Source organism: Theropithecus gelada, chromosome 5, assembly GCF_003255815.1.
Source record: "Theropithecus gelada isolate Dixy chromosome 5, Tgel_1.0, whole genome shotgun sequence".
NCBI classification, from domain to species: domain Eukaryota; kingdom Metazoa; phylum Chordata; class Mammalia; order Primates; family Cercopithecidae; genus Theropithecus; species Theropithecus gelada.
In genome coordinates, this window is record NC_037672.1 from 109,403,347 (window position 1) to 109,424,436 (window position 21,090).

Below are 21,090 nucleotides of genomic sequence, written 5' to 3' on the forward strand. Positions count from 1 at the left end.
AAAATCTCAAAGAGTAAAGGCAGAGAAAAAGGTCTAAAAGTTTACAGAAATGTATCATCAATGCAAATGGTCAGAAAATAATTGCGGAAAACCAAGGAGTGTATTTGAGAAAAGGATTTACCTCTTTAGGCCAAGCCATATATAGACAGGACAGTATACCTGGGGTCCAGGCATTTCAGCCCATAACCCGTCAGCAAGCCAAGCACATTCTGATAATGTTATGTCAACGTCAACAGGTACAACATTATCCCTGCAAGGGCCACAGGAGACTAATACTTTCTCCTCTACCATTAAATAGATTTAAAATCCAGTTGCCTTCTGGGTAGTCAAACCATGGCTAGTTTGGGTACGACACAGGATGCAAATATAGGATGAGGAGGCACGTGAAGTCCTAGGAGGCTGATATAAAAATAGAGTGGGCATTTTGAGTGTACGTGGGCCAAAGATGCCCCACTCGTTTACAAGTAGTTTGTCACTAAGGAATGAGATGGCAGATCATTTTCGTTGGAAGTACAGAACCAATGATATCTTAAACTAGGTTATGAGAGTAAAGAACAATGAGTCCTTAAGAAAAAGGAAAGTTGGCCGGGCGCGGTGGCTCAAGCCTGTAATCCCAGCACTTTGGGAGGCCGAGACGGGCAGATCACGAGGTCAGGAGATCCAGACCATCCTGGCTAACACGGTGAAACCCTGTCTCTACTAAAAATACAAAAAAAAAAAAACTAGCCGGGCGAGGTGGCGGGCGCCTGTAGTCCCAGCTACTCGGGAGGCTGAGGCAGGAGAATGGCTTGAACCCAGGAGGCGGAGCTTGCAGTGAGCTGAGATCCGGCCACTGCACTCCAGCCTGGGCGACAGAGCGAGACTCCGTCTCAAAAAAAAAAAAAAAGAAAAAAAAGAAAAAAAAAGAAAAAGGAAAAGGAAAGTTTAGGCTGTTACAAGCTCAGGGTTGAACACCAACTGAAGGCATGCTTGGGGTCAGGTCGTTGGGCACAATGTGTGATTGACATTGGAAGCCTTTCAGACTCAGCCACTTTTGCAAGGCTGCTGTGCTGTAGTGACTAGTAACTTTCACACTCAGATACTCTGTCAAGGCTGTGCTGTAGTGACTGGTAACCGAGCATACAAGCAAAGGGCCCAGTCTTACAGAGTGGGTGGGCATCCAGCTGGAAAATGCAGGACAGGTCTCTGACATTGACACCATGTGGCAGAAGAAGGCAAAGGCATTCATGAGTTGAATAAACTTTCTTGTGCCTCCTGTGCCCTAGTACTTGAAACAAGACTAACCTCTCCTTTAACATTAAGGATTTTCTGGGCTTCTTGGGCAATTAAGGAGGAGGTATGCTAATAGGACAAGTAGGTAATGGATGAGGCAATAACTCTCAAGGCTTCGGTATGGAAGTGGCACATATCCCTTGTGCCATACTTACTTCATTGTAACACATTTCTTTCGTCAAAATATTTGGCTAAGCTTGATATTTAAGAGACCCAGTAGAAAAGGATGAAGTAAACAAGGGTCCAATAAAAAGAAGTCTCAAATATTTTGACAATCATACCATCTATCAGAAATTTCTTCTTTGTTCACATAGTCAATGATCAGTATCTAAACAAGGACATGATAAAGAAAAACAAATTTTGTAGACTCTAATAACAAGTGTGAAGATTTTATTTCTACAATTGAGATGCTTTCTAATTCTAAGCTTCTTTAATTTTACAGTAAACACTATGGCACTTTTTTTTTTTTTTTTGTCATCCAGGCTGGAGTGCAGTGGCATGATCTCAGTTCACCACAACTTCCACCTCCCAGGTTCAAGCGATTCTCATGCCTCAGCCTCATGAGTAGCTGGGATTACAGGTGTCCACCACCATGCCTGGCTAATTTTTTTTTTTTTGTATTTTTAGTAGAGATGGGGATTCACCATGTTGGCCAGGCTGGTCTCAACCTCCTGACCGCAAGTGATCCACCTGCCTCTGCCTCCCAAAGTGCGGAGATTATAGGCGTGAGCCACCTCACCCAGCAGATGCCTATTTTTTACATTAAAAATTTGAAGCTGTGTCTGTTAAATGCATTGAGTTCTTTTGGAAAATACCATCAATGTCATGGTTATTATATTTATAAAATGTAATTGTCTCTAAATAAAATTTTTTGTTTAACAACTTTTTCCTTTAAAAAATAAAAAATTACATAATCTGCACTACTTTTCATCTTCAGATTTTACTATTTTCTTTCTGTTTTTATCCTTATTTCTTCCTACTCACTTGACATTTTGACACAAAAATGTATAACAAGAGTAAAGTTAATAGAGAGAGAGATCATTTTAACTTATGTATGACTTCCAGAAAAGAACATCTGAAACAGTCATACCTATAGCATTCTATATCATACCTACAGATCCTAGAGAAACTCCAAGATTAGGTATAGCATAGTATCTCTAACATGGTTAGAAAACCACCACATTGTAAACACACCAACCAAAAAGATAATTTCTCAAAGACTATGACCTAGCTATAATACAAATGTATCAAGCCTGTACAAGTCTAAATGACCTATTGTGGAAGCTATCTTGGTTGTTCTAAAAACAACTGACTATGTAATTATTAGATATTGCAGCTAAATGTTGCATATTTAAGTTTATGCAAACACACACCATTATAAACAGACTGTTTTTTGACATGAAATTATTTACATGGAAAAAAAGGAATGTAGAAAAGAAAACCAATAGCTATGTAAGGAACATAACTTGCTTAAAGCAGGTCTCCTCAGATATAAAATAAAGGACATTATTACATTTAAAAAAAAAAACAAAATATTTTAAGGATATTTTATTTCTCTTCCGGTTCTATGAGAATTTTAATGATTATCCTCAAAGCATTTTCCATTAAGTACATATGTTTATAAATACATAAATTGCAATTAATCTACAAACATTTACTGGTTCTAAGTAACAGGGTATGTTTTAGACACTTAATAAAGTAATATCCTCAGTCCTTCTGCTTTTCTCTGTAAATTTCAACATCTCAATCAATCAATAAAAGACCTTCAAGGGTCGAAGTTTCTCAGTGCCCAAATGCTAGGATTACCTCAGGATTTAACACGAGGCTTGGTTAAATACAGGTTATATAGATCTCTTCTTTCTTTGGGCACAACCAGATAGGAATCTTTTAGTTATGATAGAAGAGCAACAAGTAGAAAAAAGACAGCTTCTGTGCCCCTCTCAATCAACAGACAAATCAACGAACCAGACAGAATTATATGTGATCTGATAGTGTGTATTTTGTGACATCACCGTCATTTTTATCCAACAATTGTTGAGCATTTCCATGCACTAGGTATTGTGGTAGGTGCTAATAATACAATGATAAGCAGAGTTCAGGGGAAACTTCCTAAAAAAGTCTGAATTTCAAAGAAGGAATGAATATGATTTTGCCAGATGGGCAATGGGGCCTGAGGAGAGAGAAGGGAGAGGGGAAGAGAGAGAGAAGGCATTTCAGACAGAATGAATATCACCAACAAAGTTATAGAAGCATGAAACAACATAATAAATTCTTGAACCTGCTATTAGAACAGTTCAGATTGATGCCTACCACCAGGGCACAGGCTGAGAGTGATTAGGTCTTGCAAGGGCGTGGACAGAGACTACTTCATGGAGGGCCACGTGTGCCTTAAGAAAGGTTATAGATTATCATGAGAACAACGAAGCATCAGGGGAGGGTCTTAATGAAAGAAGCTACGTTATAGATAAGAATTTTGAGAAAATAATTTTGGCTGGGGCATGAGGTATACCTTAGAGGAGATTGACATGGAGGGAAAATATCAATTAGGAGATTATTTTTAGAATTCAGAGAAGTGATATTTTTAAAGGTTCTGAGCCCAGTTTTAGATTTGCTACTCATAAGGGGACTCTTGTACACCCAACATCTACTAGAGAGATGATGGCATTTTTCAGGAGTTCAAACTTTTCTGTTTAAAAATTTCTTTTCCTCTAACAGACAATTTGAAATATTCCCTATATTCTTGCAAAATATCTTTTTACAAATGTTACATTGAAGATGTTTGAATCCCTACTTATAGGATTCGTTTGCTCCTTCACTGAAGAAAAGTGCCACAAATCTCTAATTCATTGGACGGGATAGGATTCACATTGCAGATCATGAGATTCACTCTTTTAAGCGACAAATGACTGTATTTCCCCCTTATTTGGTAACTGACTCCTTCCTCCAACCGAGAGCTTGTATCTCGGTTGTACTTAGGCTTCCCACCAAGATTACATTTGTCCATGACCTATGAAGTAATCCAAACTGTTTTGTATTTTTAAACACCAGTAGAGGAGACAACAATCATTGGGTGTCCTCAAAATTTTGCTCAGTGGTCTGACATCATAGATATTTCCCCAGGCCTATTTCCATATTTGACCAATTCTTCTTTCCATTGAGTCATGCTGAACAAAATACATTATCTCAATAATTGCTATCTTCAACAACCTAAAATTAAATGTATTATCCCAACACTGTGGTATGATGAGAAAGAAATTTTCTCTTTTAAGAAAGTTTAAGAGATACTGATGTTAGGGAAGTTACACCATACAACTAGAAGAAATTTTTTTTAAGTTTTTTTTTAATAATTACAGAAAAAAGGTTTGTCATAACTCATGAAACAATAAAGCCTACTTTAACAACAAAGCGTACTTTATAACTTTTGTAAAGAAAGAAAAGCAAAAATAAGTATAGTTCCAAATACTATCATTAAAACTTGTGTCTATATTTTCATTTCTGCTTATTTAGCATTGCCTTCATACTTAAAATGTATAAAGTATCACTACTAAAAATATAGCATCTCCCTAGAAAGTGACTTTAAGAATAAATAGCTTGTTATAATTAGCTAATGCTGCTTCATAAACCCAAAACCTTTTAGTTAGTTTACATTAAAACTTAGATAAGGTCTTCAAAAACGTCGGTGATGAAGATCACACAATGCAGTAATACCAAGGAGAATTGTTGACAGTAGCTTCTCACTAGCTGACAAAGTCATGACTGTTTTTTAAGATTATGGAAGGCCATTCATTTTGTTTGCATGAATTTAAAGATAATTTAACCAAATCCTCTAACAGTAGTTAATGGTTCTTAATTATATGATGTGATAAAATAGAAGAAAGCCTTGTTCATTGAAAGGTAGTATTATTATTAAAATTATCTAATTTTATATGACAGTAAAATTAAAAGATGACACAGTAAAGAAGGAAAAATACCCCACGGAGTGGTTAAACAACACCTAAGTTTTCACTTTTCTGTGCCAAGTTTTATTTCAGAGAATAAGGCTCAGTTGCACAACATTTCAGGAAAACATAAAATTAAGCTTTGGAAGTAGATTTCATGGCTCAGCTCTCCTTTACTGACTTACGAAGAAGTACATTTTGCATCATTGTTTGAATCTGCTAGCATTTCCATGATCAAACTTCTGACTTCAAAATTGAATGGCAGTATAGTTTATTTTGAGCACTTCTAAGTGTTATACCAGTATATCCTATCAACTTTGAACAGGAATTGAGAACACACACCTGGCTTGCAAGGATGCTATAGCATTTAGAACGTGAACATGATAAGCATATCTGAGATTGCCCTCACTATTTCTTTTGGAGGCAAGAACTCTATTTCTTTCAAACTCATGTAAATACAATAGCTAGTCAAGAGTTTCCAGTCCTCTTCTGTTTGGGGACTGGAATAATTACTAGTTATTGAGTGCCAAGTACATGTTTTACCTGAGTTTTTTCATTTGATGATCCAGAGTCCCTGTAAGACAAATATTATGGTTATAACATCCCCATACTACAGATTACAATTTCAAGGCTTAGAGAGGTTAAACTGTATGTTCAAAACACGTGGACTGTGAAGAACAGACACAGGGTTCGAATCCCAGTTTTGTTCAACAGGGATTCAAACGCAGGTCTAACTCCAAGTCCTAGGCATATAAAGTTGAATTCATATATTTTCTGCTAACTCCCCAAATCTGTCTCTATTGTGACATTTCCTACTACTATGGATGGTACCCTACTTCCACTTATCTGCAAAAGCCAGAAAACAGGGATAATTCTTAACTCCTTTTTCCTCATTTTCAATAACCAATAAGTCATCATGTCCTCTCTTCTACTTTGTATCTTTCAAATCCAGGTTTACTCCAGCTACATTTTCTCTACCTTAGTTCTACTCTCATAATTTCTTTCCTGGATGGTTGTAAAAGTTCTCAACTGATATTCGTGCCTCCAGTCTTACCTGTCTCTAATCTACTCTCCACACCACAATCAGAATGAGCTTTCGAAAGGACACACCTTGTCATATAGCAATCCCAATGTAAAAGCCTTAAATAGTTCCTTAGTGCCTTAAGAATAAAGCTCAAAGCCTTCTTACCTCTTTTAGGGTCCTTTGTTAATTGTCCCTTGCTTAACTCTCCATCCTAATCTCTCTCTACTCTTTCTATCACAGACTACATCCCACCCCTCTTAATGTTCAGTAGTTGTAGAAACATTCCGGGTGATTTCTTGCCTTTACGCTTTGGTACAGATTTCCCTCCTGCTTCTTTGGAAATTTCTCCCTACTTTTTCCTAATTTTTACTTGGGTAACAGTTCTTCCTTCAGGAAGCAGTTTCAGTATCCTCTCCTTAAACTATCTGTCTAAACTCTTACTTGCCACAGCACTGAGCTCAAAGCACTCAAGGAAAATGTTGCCATTATCCAGTTGGGCTTTAAGATTTTTCCAATCCTGCCCATTCTTTTTTCTTTTTTCTTTTTTCTTTTTTAAATTTTCTTTATTATACTTTAAGTTCTGGGATACATGTGCAGAACATGAAGGCTTGTTCCATAGGTATAAATGTGCCACGGTGGTTTGCTGCACCCATCAACTTGTCATCTACATTAGGTATTTCTCCTAATGCTATCCCTCCCCTAGACCCCCATCCCCCAACAGGCCCTGGTGTGTGATGTTCCCCTCCCTGTGTCCATGTGTTCTCATTGTTCAGCTCCCACTTATGAGTGAGAACATGTGGTGTTTGGTTTTCTGTTCTTCTGTTAGTTTGCTGAGAATGATGGTTTCCAGTTTCATCCATGTCCCTGCAAAGAACAAAGAACATCCTTTTTTACGGCTACATAGTATTCCATGGTGTACAGATGTCACATTTTCTTTATCCAGTCTATCATTGATGGGCATTTGGGTTGGTTCCGAGTCTTTGCTATTGTGAACAGTGCCACAATAAACATATGTGTGCATCTTTCTTTATAGTAGAATGATTTATAATCCTTTGGGTATATACCCAGTAATGGGATTGCTGGGTCAAATGCTATTTCACAATGGTTGAACTAATTTACACTCGCACCAACAGTGTAAAAGTGTTTCTATTTCTCCACATCCTCTCCAGCATCTGTTGTTTCCTGACATGTTAATGATCACCATTCTAACTGGCGTGAGATGGTATCTCATTGTGGGTTTGATTTGCATTTCTCTAAAGACCAGTGATGATGAGATTTTTTTCACATGTTTGTTGGCTGCATAAATGTCTTCTTTTAAGAAGTGTCTGTTCATATCCTTTTCTTACTTTTTGATGGGGCTGTTTATTTCTTGTAAATTTGCTTAAGTTACTTGTAGAGTCTGGATATTAGCCCTTTGTCAGATGGATAGATTGCAAAAATTTTCTGCCATTCTGTAGGTTGCCTGCTCACTCTGATGATAGTTTCTTTTGCTGTGCCAGAGCTCTTTAGTTTAATTAGATCCCAATTGTCAATTTTGGCTTTTGTTGTCATTGCTTTTGGTGTTTTAGTCATAAGGTCTTTGCCCATGCCTGTGTCCTGAATGGTATTGCCTAGGTTTTCTTCTAGGGTTTTTATGGTTTTAGGTCTTCTGTTTAAGTCTTTATCCACTTTGAGTTAATTTTTGTATAAGGTGTAAGGAAGGGGTCCAGTTTCAGTTTTCCGCATATGTCTAGCCAGTTTTCCCAACATCATTTATTAAATAGGGAATCCTTTCCCCATTACTTGTTTGTGTCAGGTTTATCAAAAATCAGATGGTTGTAGATGTATGGTGTTATTTCTAAGGCCTCTGTTCTGTTCCATTGGTCTATATATCTGTTTTGGTACCAGTACCATGCTGTTTTGGTTACTGTAGCCTTGTAATTCTAGTTTGAAGTTAGGTAGTGTGATACTTCCAGGTTCCAGTTTTGTTCTTTTTGCTTAGGATTGTCTTGGCTGTGGGGCTCTTTTTTGGATCCAAATGAAATTTAAAGTAGGTTTTTCTAATTCTGTGAAGAAAGTCAATGGTAGCTTGATGGGGATGGCATTGAATCTATAAATTACTCTGGGCAGTGTAGCCATTTTCATGATATTGATTCTTCCTATCCATGAGCATGGAATGCTTTTCCATTTGTTTATGTCCTCTCTTATTTCCTTGAGCAGTGGTTTGTAGTTCTCCTTGAAGAGGTCCTTCACATCCGTTGTAAGTTGGATTCCTACGTATTTTATTCTCTTTGTAGCAATTGCGACTGGGAGTTCATTCATGATTTGGCTCTCTGTTTGTCTATCATTGGTGTATAGGAATGCTTGTGATTTCTGCACATTGATTTTGTATCCTGAGACTTTGCTGAAGTTGCTTATCAGCTTAAGGAGATTTGGGGCTGAGACGATGGTGTTTTCTAAATATACAATCATGTCAGCTGCATACTGAGACTATTTGACTTCCTCTCTTCCTACTCGAATGCCTTTATTTCTTTATCTTGCCTGATTGCCCTGGCCAGAACTTCCAATACTATGTTGAATAGGAGTGGTGAGAGATGGCATCCTTGTCTTCTGCTGGTTTTCAAAGGAAATGCTTCCAGTTTTTGCCCATTCAGTATGCTATTGACTGTGGGTTTGTCATAAACAGATCTTATTACATGAACAAAGAACAAGGACTATCAGCTTTCTAAATATCATTTAGAAGTTGGCTGTGTTTTTTAAGAGACATATTCCCTCTCTCTCAAGTTTTTAGTTGTCTTCTGTCATGAAGGGAGTCAATGTCATTGCCTTCACACTAAGAGAATATGACCAGCACTGCAGCCCAACTGACCATCTTTCCAACCCTTCAAGAACTAAGGTAGCCATTCTTTCCCACAGGATTCCATCTTAGCAGAACAGGGATTTAGAAGTCTCCCAATTATTACATAATCGGCTCACAGTTGGAACTGGATGAGTGTAAGCAAATCATTTGATTTGGTTCAGTTCAACAAGTATGTATTTATTAAGCGCATACTATGTGCTAAGCATCAGGCAACAGAGATGAAAGAAAACTTTTAAGGAAATTACAATGGTGACAGATAAACAGATATGACATAATGTGCTCAAAAGAAAAAAAAGGAAGAGTGAGAAAGAGATAACAATCCGCATAGGGCGCTACAAAACCACTTGGCTGGGTCGGATGTGGTGGCTCATGCCTGTAATCCCACCACTTTGGGAGGCCCAGGCGGGTGGATCACGAGGTCAGGAGATCAAGACCATCGTGGCCAACTTGACGAAACCCTGTCTCTACTAAAGTAAACACAAAAAATTAGTCAGGTGTGGTGGTGCATGCCTGTAGTCCCAGCTACTCAGGAGGCTGGGGCAGGGGAATGGCTTGAACCAGGGAAGTGGAGGTTGCAGTGAACCGAAATCATGTCACTGCACTTCAGCCTGGCTACAGAGAAAGATTCCATTAAAAAAAAAAAAAAAAAAAAAAAAAAAAAAAAAAAAAAAAAAAAAAAGCACTTGGCTTTACCTAAGAGTTGTTCATAGATTTCCTGGAAGTGATAGGCCTGACTTAATTTCAGGAAAGATGGATGAGCCTGGTCCGTGGGGAAGATGGGAAGGTTCTCCCAGACCATGAAACAAAATGAAGTAAAATACACAAGTGTGGTCACAATTTGGTCCCTTTGAAGTAGACACTAAGTACAAGATGCTCATGAGAAATAATACCTGTGGAAGTGAATGGGAAGAAGCCCAGGACTGGGCAGAGAGAGAAGTTGAGTGTGACACTAGTGGTCTGCAGCACCATGGAGGGACTGCAGCCAGACCTTAGATCCCTTCCTGGCTCTGCCACTGCATGCAATATGCCAAGAAAGTGTGGCCTTGGACAGGGCTGCATGCTGAAGCAATTAGTAGAGAATTGATTGAGAGGCAGCTAGGCAGCAAGTCCTTCCTTGAAGGGGTCCAGTATGGTGCATCTCTGTGTCCGCCACAAGTGTGAATCTAGGTCCAGTATTACTAGACTGTAAATGTCCATCCATCTGGAGAGTGGTATAAAAAGTGACTGAAAAGATAGATTTTTCAAAGACACATTCTCACAATGATATGCTAGCACTTCTGGGGCGAAAAAAAAGCCAATTATACACATTGCTTCCTAATGCTGTATTCAGTGACATAGCTTTGTGTCTTGAAATCAGCCTTGGTGAGAGGATCTGCACCACAAAAACTGGCAGAAGTTACAAATCAGAGCCTTACTGTTTTGAGAGCCAGCACAAGACCTTACCATTTTCCTTCCTGTGTCTATAAACCCACATCTGAACCACGATGAATAGAAACCCTGGGTAAGAAGGTACAACACAACCTGCTCAAAATTGGAGAGATTATAGGCCAATAAGCCCCATCTCTTTATACTGAGAGAAGTAAAAACCCTTCACTTTTCCACCTTCTAATCCCTCCACTAACCTCACTTCTACCTCAGTAAGGTGGAGTCTCAAAGGATAATTCATTTATTGCAACTATTCTGTTTTCACAGATATTCAAGAACATGTATTGAAGGCCTACTATGTGCCAGGAACTAAGCTAGGGACTAGAAGAACCAATTAAGAGCATGCAATTGTATACAAACAAACTTAATTCCTGTTCTTGGAATTTTTATTTGAGTGAGAAATAGATATATTCCTCAAATAAATCATGAAATAAATGTATAATCACAAATGGTGATGAATACTATGAAGAAAATATAGAGAAGGATAAACACTTAAAATCCCTGAAATTTTAACCTTACGGGTCACTTACAATAGCATAAAATAAAGTGTTCCTGTTATTAGACCCTACAAACTAAAGCAAGTGATAATATACAGTTTTATAGAAAGTCAATCATCATATTCTATCTTAAGTTCCTGTCTTATCTTAGTTTCTTCTAACGCAGTGCCTTGAAGATTATTAGCTAAAATCCCCTGGTTAGGACAAAACAATTGGCAAACAAAATGCAGCATCTCAACCTTAAATTCACATTCCTAGGTTTATTATCTAAAAAAGCAAAGTGAATTTTATTCACTAACATTATTTTAGGGAAAAAAAATAATGCTTATTCTTGGAAAAGTCTGAGACTTATGTCTGATCTGTACCTAATAACATATAAAAGATAAATTTATTCATAGCATCACATTTCCTATGATAAATGATAAGCATACAATGAAAGCACATATCTTATCTAATGCTCAGTGGGCCCTGTTTTAGAGTATTTGGAAAGTAACATTTTCTGTGTGCGACTCCACAATTATGTGCTCATGAATTCTGATCAGATCAAAAATAATTAATCCAGGACAATCTGCCTGTACTTCTTATAGTCAAGTTTTAGATAGAACAAGATTTTGCCACTTTTATTATCTATGATCTTCACTACAAACTCATTATAAAATGCATCTCTAGTATCAGATAAAAATTTATAGGTGTTTCCACTGTAGGTTGCACCCAAGCATTAAAACACCTCAACACATTATACATATATTCATACATAGGGCCAAAGTGATACCATTCTCATTTTTCATCATCAAGGCATTTATAAGACTTCTATCTTCTTTTGCTTTTGTGACCTCTAGCCAGAAAGGCCAAAATAAATAAAGGTCAAGATAGATGTCAAATCAAGCAATTACTAAACAGGGAACTTGGCTGTGACCCTCAGATTAGAAATGGTGACCTGTCACAGCAACAGGGGAAAACCTTCCTGCAACTCCTCTCCCATCTGTGAAATACAATCTAGATTTGCAGCCTAGACTGAAAAAAATTGATATCTTTCATTTGCGTTTTAATCTTTTGCACCCTTCATATTGGGGTTGTCCTCCCATTTTCTCCTTAGCTGTCAGTTCTGAATCATAGACATTTGAGAGAAAAAATTAGTGGGCATGGCATCTGCACTAGGGAGAGAAATCATACCTATCATGAAAAATGAGAATGAGCCAGCCCAACACAAAATGTTGTAATATCACTTTTATTCATATAACTTTATTTGGGGCTGCATGAAAATTAGACAATTTGTTTAATAGCAGTGATTTCAATCAACGATGCTCATATTTTTTTCTGCAATGGGCCACTTGCAAGAACAAATTTTTGGAATATTCTTTGGGAGGTGACTAAAATTTCCAAATTCACATATATATGTGAGCCTCGATTCATGTTATTTCTACAATTTCATTCTTTCCTCTTTGGCTCCCCAAAACTGCCACTCTTCACCCCAGTTGTCGTGTTGAAAATACTGTTTTTATTACCCATGTCTAACACCACAACCCACCTTCACTGCTGAATTCTTCTACATTCTTAAACCTGTCATTCTTCAAAAGACTTGTATTCATCCTTTTTTTATTGTAAAAAAAGAATATGAAAAAGATTTACTCATGAATTTTGAGTTGAGGCAGAACAAAAAAAAAAGAATTTTAAGTCAAAGTAATAGTTTGATAGAGAGTCTTACAAAGAGGTTGTTTGTTTTTTCTTCTATAGCTTGACTTTCCACAATTCACAAGGGAATATTACCAATTAAATAAAAAAATTTAAGCCATTTTTTCTACTAAATAATTAAATTCAATTTGAAATTAATGAATTTTCACTATTAAATGTAATTATTTTCAGAAAAAATTAATAGTCAAATACATTTTAAAATCTGATTTTGAAATAAACTGATAGAAAAACTATGAGGGGCAGGGACTAATTAAAAAAGAAACAAACAAACCAGAAGATGACATAACCATCACTCTGTTATTGGAACATAAGCCTGGAAACCCACTGAGGAAGAATTATCCAGAAAAAAAAAAGAGACTTGGAAAGTCTCATTTTTCAGAAATTCTTACATTAGTAAACTTCCAATGTGAACCTTAAAGCAAGAATATAAACACATTACTATAAGGTCATTTTCATTTCAAATTTCATTTAAACCCAAGTCTTCACTGAAAAAATTAGTAAGTTTAAGAAGTAAGTTGAAGACTTTCTGAGCTGCACAATTCAGATAAATGAAGCATGAGGATAAGTTTCAATATCAAGGTAACAGCCAATGTGCTTAAAATTCTGTATAAACCACACCTTTTAAGTCAAATTATTTTTTGCTGGTATGTTCATTCATTGCTTTCACTTATTTACCCAAGGATTCTGATCAGAGATTCTAGTGGTACATTTGGACTATTATTATTATTAGTTCTTCTAGTTACCAAAGAAGCTAAAGCAGTGCATGCACTATTAATGGTCAGTTTGGAGAGGGTGACAGCCCCCAAGGATTCCTACATGGATTACATTAACTTTGGAATACTATCTATTCCAAAAGTTTCAAAACACAGGTGATTGCAGGGGTGAACTCCTGGAAATTTAAAGTTGTTTCTTTGGGAAAAAGTCATCTTGATTTCCACTACACACATTTACATCTTCAAAATTCCCAGATTTGAGGCTCAACAAAAAGAACTTAGCTAAGTACCGCCTTGAATTACTCTTATTTCTTCATTGTGTCTGCGGTTAATGACACTGTGAATGAATAAGACTGAAGATGCAACCGTGATGGCTTGACGTATTTTTTTGCTGTTGTTTTCTTAAGAGGTGTGGCCAGATTAAAAAAAAAAAAAAAAAAAAAAAAACTTGTGTACTGAAAAATAATTGTCTAAGAGTGAGAACCTGTCATTTAAATAGGAGTGGATTCCCTCTAAATTTCACCCTAGTGGCTCTTATGAATCATAGAAAATGGGCAACTCCCTGTGGCTAGAATTCCTTCTTTCCACCTTTAATGATGCCAATTAGCCTGGGTGGGGTTAACAGAGAGGTTACCTTACATACGAGACCATTTTAGTAACAATTTTCCCTTGGAAAACGGTCTGTAGAACCAAACTAAAAATAAAGTTAGACAGCTTAAAGATAGGGAAAAGTCAGACTTTAAAATAGAAAAATACATAAACATTACTAATCAGTGTTTATTCATAGTATCTTCTTCATACTGTTTGAGAACTCTGAAAATAACTCAAGAAGACATAATAAATTACTCTGGAATTATCACTGAGCACTGATAATAACAAAAGCGAGTTGACTTGTTTGTTTTAAGCCCCTATACTTTCTGGAAGTATAGTTCTCAAGGAACTAGATAAAACATGATTATTGCACTACACATCTAAATGAATTTAGAAGACTGTATTTCTTCATAATTAGTCATTTTCATTTTGTCCTAAAGTAATGTATTTGTTCAACAACACCTTTAATAAGTAGGGTTTTATATACAATTATTTTTTCTAAAAACCTATAAACACCCCACAAATCAATGCCTGTTCTTTACCAAAATATCCTCACAATCAATCTTTAAATATGCAGTGAAAATCCAGGCTTATAATAATCTTGGACAATTTCTGAGATAAATTCATTTGATCCTCCAACAACCTTATAAAGTAGGAAAAGTTGGTAATTTTTCCATTTTAAAGATGAGAACATTGAGATTCAGAATGATTATGTCTGTGGCCTCAAGCTAATTATTGAAAGAGTGAGTTCGATTCCAAGCCTCCTGGATTCCCATATGCCGCTTCATGTTCCCCTCTTAACATGTAATTCACACCCCCAATTTTTTATGTAGTTTATTTGTGCTTTAGAAATTCAAAGAAAGCACAGGTAAGTTGGTTAAGACTTCACAGGGTCAGAGAGCTTTAAGCAAAGCCTTAAAAATGGGACCAGGGGCCGGGTGTGGTGGTTCACGCCTGTAATCCCAGCACTTTGGGAGGCTGAGGTGGGCAGATCATAAGATCAGGAGTTTGAGACCAGCCTGGCCAACATGGTGAAACCCCATCTCTACTAAAAATACAAAAATTAGCCAGGTATGGTGGTGCATACCTATAATCCCAGCTACTCCGGAGGCTGAGGCGGGAGAATCCCTTGAACCTGGGAGGCAGAGGTTGCAGTGAGCCAAGATTGTGCCACTGCACTGCAACCTGGGTGAAGGAGTGAGACTCCATCTCAAAAAAAAAAAAAAAAAAGCGGCACCAGGTAGGCTAGGTGAGGGGATGGAAGAAATGCCTGCCAGAAGGGGAAAAACAATAGTTATATTAAAAATACCAACAACGACATTTTTAAGCACATGATTTTATCAGACAACGAGCACATAAACTACATTATGTTTTACTTCTCACAATATATACTAAGTTAAATACTTCCTATTAGGAAACAGGCTTAGAAAACTTTCTTTTTTCTTTATTATTATTAATTTTTTTTGCCCTGGGTGACAGACCTGGGAAATGACCAAAGCAGGAGCTGAATTCCACCCCTGGCCTCTTTGGCTCCCAAGCCACACTCTTAACTTCTCTATTCTAGTACTTCTGGAGAAAAGGCATGAGAATTAGCAAGGCATATGTGAAGATAGCCTGACTGAAGAAGAGTTCGTGTTGAGCGTGGAGGAAAACAAAGTTCAACAGACAGAGTGGGACCAAGTTAGAGAGTGCCTGGAAACTCAAGAAAAATTAGATTCGACATAATAATAAATGAGACTTCCTTATAGATTTTTTGAAGGAAGAAGGATGATAAATGGGAGTATTCAAAGATATTTCTTTTATGGCAGGAAGATTTGGAGAGAGTACATGATGACAATAAGGGTACAGTTAGGAAACTAATCTCATGGTTCAAGTAAGAAATGATGAAGACCTAATCTGGAGTGGTCAATGTGATCATGAGTCAAAAGAACGAATCAACACAATTTTATAACTAATTAGATGCAAGGACTGAAGCGGACGAAGGATGAGTCAAAGATGACTGGATAGTTTCAAGTCTGGGGACTGAAGAGATGGCGCCACGAAGAGTTAAAATGAGGAAAGAACATGCGGTGGGAGTGCATGAGTTTATGTTTAGGTATGCTGAATTTTAGTAACTGCTGAGTACGGACTTGGATGTGGAATTCATGTTCAGAACAGAATAATAGCCATCAGAAACAGGGCACTGTGCAATAACAAGTCATCTGAATTTACTAGTGAAGAATATGAAAAAGAGAGAGTAGAACTGAGAATTTAGGCTATGGAGTTTCCACAAATAAACACACATGAGAAGAATGAGGAGGCATTCAGCAAATAAGGAAGACCAGTTTCTTCCGTTTATGGGGTTTACAATTTACTTGAGGAGGCATCATTAGCATACATGAAGTAACATCAGTGTAATTTTTCACCTCCACTGGAATTTCAGCTCCAGGAGAGCAGAGACTACTACCTAAAACAAGATGTAGCATATTTTAGGAATTCAATCTATACTTCTTGGAAAAATGAATAATTTATTGTTCAATATGTCTTAGCAATTTGCATGGTACCTGGCAAATAGCTGATGCTCAGTAATTTTGTGGAACAGAATTAAACTAATAATTTTATCTTTATTCCTAAGGAGATCGTATCTTAAACATTGGTAATTAAGAGCTTTCAGACAAGTTAACTGAGTATTCAAAGAAAAGACACATTTTTGAGCCACTATAAATAAAAAAATCATAGAGAAAGTGATATTTAAACTGGCCTGGAAAAAAAGGAAAAATCTAAAATAAACAAAAAAGGAGGAAGAACAGGGAAAGTAAGAGTCACTAAGGCAAAAAGGCAGAAATATATTTGAGATAGCTGTACGTCCGTTAAATTTTTATATGAATGAAGGATGTAAGTCAGGGAAGCATAAGAAATACCATCACTTAGGTTGAGGTGCATAGTAACCGAGAAGTATACTACACACATTTATGACTGACTATAGATAATAAGAGCGAGAAATGAGTTGAAGACCATGCAAAGGTCTGTGACCTGAGTGACTGTAAGAATGAGTGCACTGGGAGTTCTGGTGGAGTAAAAGATGTGTTTGATTTTAAATATGGATGCCTCAAGGTCTCAATCAGGAATCATTTTCACTCAAATTAACTCAAGTGAAAATGGGATTAATTAAAGATAAAACAAAATTTTGTAGATAACACAGAAAAGAAAAAATGTACGGCTTGGCCACATGCAGCCATTCCACCTGGAAAGTGAGGAAGTAAAGCGATGGTCCTTTCCTGGGTCCTTATCTGGCACATCTCTCAGCTCTGATTCTCTGGTCCATTTTCCTCTGCTTTTTCAAGGCATCTCTGTTCCCCCAAAACTTTCAGCTTGACTGAAAGTGATTTTAGCTTGCCGTGATGCCAACTCTACATGAACATTCTATTTTTTTTTTTTTGTTTTAATTCTGAAAAGTGTCAAAGTCTCTCACATGCTTTCACAAGAAAAGTGCTATCATTGCTTTATTTTCTTGTGAAACCATATGAAGTCAATAATTGGCCAAGTAAGCAAATGTATTTTATGTTTACTATCAACTTGAAGTATACATATGGATTAATTATCCCTTCAATTTTATACTCATTCATGTATTGCCTGGAAAGGCCTACATTTTAAGTCCCATATTAACTAATATCAAAGTCAACAGATATAACTCATTTCATCATTGAGAGCAATAGCCTAAAATGTATTAGGCTATTGATCACTGAAATGCATCTGAAAGAAGAGATAGAAGTGACCGAACTGCTTAACTCACAAACCACAGCATAAAAAATTGAATAACCCAGAATTTGGTTAAATAAGAATAGACCAGTAGCATTGAATGCTCAATAATTTTATCTTTTTTATCTTAGGTGGCTTTATTTTATATCCTTTCAATAAATGAAGTTAAATGTTTTCTCAATTAAGATCCACCAGTGGTCTCTGAAAAAGCTAGGAAAGAAGTGGCAAATAGCCTGAGTGAATATTCCTGAACTTTTACCCAATAGAAATTGATAGTTTATATCCCATGATGTATGACTGATCTTAACTAATGTCTGCATTTGCTTTTCTAAGGAAAGCCAACATTGATATTAGTCATTTAAAAAAGCAAGAGAGATTCAAGCATGCCTTAGATTTCAAATGTTTGTTTTAACATTTAATAGGTACTATAATAAAAGATTCAGAAGAAAGAAGTTAATGGAGTATGAAAATAAAGAATTGTCTGTAGAAAATCACTTTGTGATATTTCCCTTCTTCGTGAGCTTTAATAATCCAGAGTTAACTTTATTATCTTTACATTCTGCTTGAAATATGCTAGCACCTACACTACCAAATATAAAGCAATAGCTGAACCTGAGTGCCACCAAGATATGAGTAGGCAACTCAGAGACAATAACAAATGATAAATATGAAGTGTTTATTCCATTGAAAATGGGTTTTCTGACAAATGCTGTGATTTCCTGTTCCTCTTTAGAGGTTCATAAGATAGATGTTACAAGCTGATCTATATTCTCTGAAAGACAAAAATGGCAGTCCTCATTTGCCCAGTACACATCACCACCCAGACTGGAATTAAGGTATAATCTCTATAAACTGAATTTTTAAAACTATAAAAATAGTAACTAAATAGGCAGAGCCAGTCAAAATCTTGAAGGGATTTCATGGCTTCAGGAAAGAGGTGAGGCTCCACCCGCACAAAAATTCTCTCACTTGTGAGCCAATTGTCTGAAATTTCGTTATCAGAATTTTATCCCTCTAGTTGACAACTTTGATCCTTATGAAAGTGTTTATGCTTCTGTTGGGGATAATAATTCTCCCTGTTCCCAGAGACAAATCCTGACTACTTAATTTTGCCAGGTCTAGTTTTGCCTGTGAGCTACATCTTTTGCACATGACATGGTCAAATCCAGCAAATACTTCAAGACAAAAGGTCAAAGATATCTCTAAATTGTGGGCAGGAAAAGCAAACTAGATCAAATATTAATCTGAAATAGTTTCATACAACTTATGTTTATAAATACTTCATAAGAACTAGCTGAGACCATTTTAGTTTTATTAAGTTTTATTAAGCTACAAACTGTGAAATAGTGTTTTTGTATTATTCTGTGGTACACATACATAAGGCCATTGGGTCCAAAATTTTAGACTAAAAGAAAAAACTTCCTTTAAAACATAATTAAAATTATATGTATTTAAATTTTACAGGAAGGCAGAAGATACTACCAATGCCTAATCCTCCTTCAAATAACAACTTTTTTTCATTCTTCATATACGCCTGTAATAATCCATGTGGGAAAAATGATAAAAGACCACATTGATGTTTTCTAAATATGGAGAAAATAAAGGACAATTAAAATCAATAATCTTATCACCATCCACAGTGAAAAACACACATATATAATTGGTCTAACCGGGTAAGACCTGCTTTGTTGTCTTATATCGTATTGCAAAAACATAAAAGTCATCAATACCTAGTTGTACCACAAGTATTTTCCAATTGGTTCACTTATCCCCTGTTTACCTCTTGACAGTTTGTAAGAGCCCATCTTTATGTTCCTTTTATAATTTCAACTTTTATTTTAGATTCAGAGAGTACACGTGCAGGTTTGTTCCTTGGGTGTATTGTGTGACACTGAGGTATGGGGAACAAATGGTCCTGTCATCTAAATACTGAGCATAGTACCCGACAGGTAGTTTTTCAGCCCCTTCCCCTTCCTCTCTCCCCTCTAGTAGTCCCCACTGTCTATCGTTGCCATCTTTTCGTCCATATGAACTCAGTGGTTAGCTCTCACTTATAAATAAGAACATGTAGTACTTGGTTTTCTATTCCTGTGTTAATTTGCTTAGCATAGTGGCCTCCAGCTGCATTCATGTTGCTGCAGAGGACATGATTTTATTCTTTTTTATGACTGCATAGTTTTTCATGATGTATGTGTGCCACGTTTTCTTTATCCAAGCCACTGTTGGTGGGCAACTAGGTTGTTTCCATGTCTTTCCTATTGTGAATAGTTCATAAACATACAAGTGCATATGTCTTTTTGGTAGAATGACTTGTTTTCCTTTGGGTATATACCCAGTAATGGGACTGCTGGATCAAATGGTAGTTCCATTTTAAGTTGTTTGAGAAATCTCCAAACTGCTTTTCACAGTGGCTGAACTAATTTACATTCCCACCGACAGTATATAAACGATACCTTTTCTCCACAGCCTTGCCAGTATTTTTTTTAACTTTTTAATAATAGGCATTCTGACTGCTGTGAGATGGTATCTCGTTATGGTTTTGATTTGCATTTTACTGATGATTAGTAATGATGAGCATTTTTTCATGTTTATTGGCCATACATCTTCTTTGAGGAAGTGTTTGTGTCCTTTGCCAATTTTTTAATGGGGCTATTTGTTTTTTGCTTGCTGAATTTTTCAAGTTCCTTATAGATTGTGGATAATAGATGTTTTTCAGATGCATAGTTTCAAACCTTTTCTCCCATTCTATACGTTGTCTGTTGGTAGTTTTTTTGTGTCTTTTTGTTTGTTTTTTGCTGTGCAGAAGCTCTTATGTTTAATTAGATCCCACTTGTCAATTTTTGTTTTTGTTGCAATTGCTTTGGAGGACTTAGTCATAAATTCTTTCCCATGCCAATGTCCAGATTGGTATTTTCTAGGTTTTCTTCTGGGATTCTTGTAGTTCTTGGTCTTAAATTTAAATCTTTAATACCTTTTGAGTTAATTTTTGTATATGGTGAAAGGTAGGGGTTCAATTTCATTTTTCTGCCTATGGCCAGTCAGTTATGCCAGCCCCATTTATTGAACAGAGAGTCCTTTCCCCATTAAAAGCTCATCTTTAAAGTGTTAAAGTTTTTCTGAAGATAAAACAATTTTGTTCATTGTTTCTTCTGATTTCAACAGTAAAGAATATAAACATACATTCCTATTTCTATATGAATAAATGTGCAAATATGCACTGATAGCAGATCTTTAATGTAAGATAGTCAAGTGTAAAAGCAGAGATTAGCTCTCCATTTACCATCAATATTCAGATATCACTAACAGCTTTAAGGTACCTACTCAATGTGAAAATCTCAATTATATTATCTGAAATTATTTG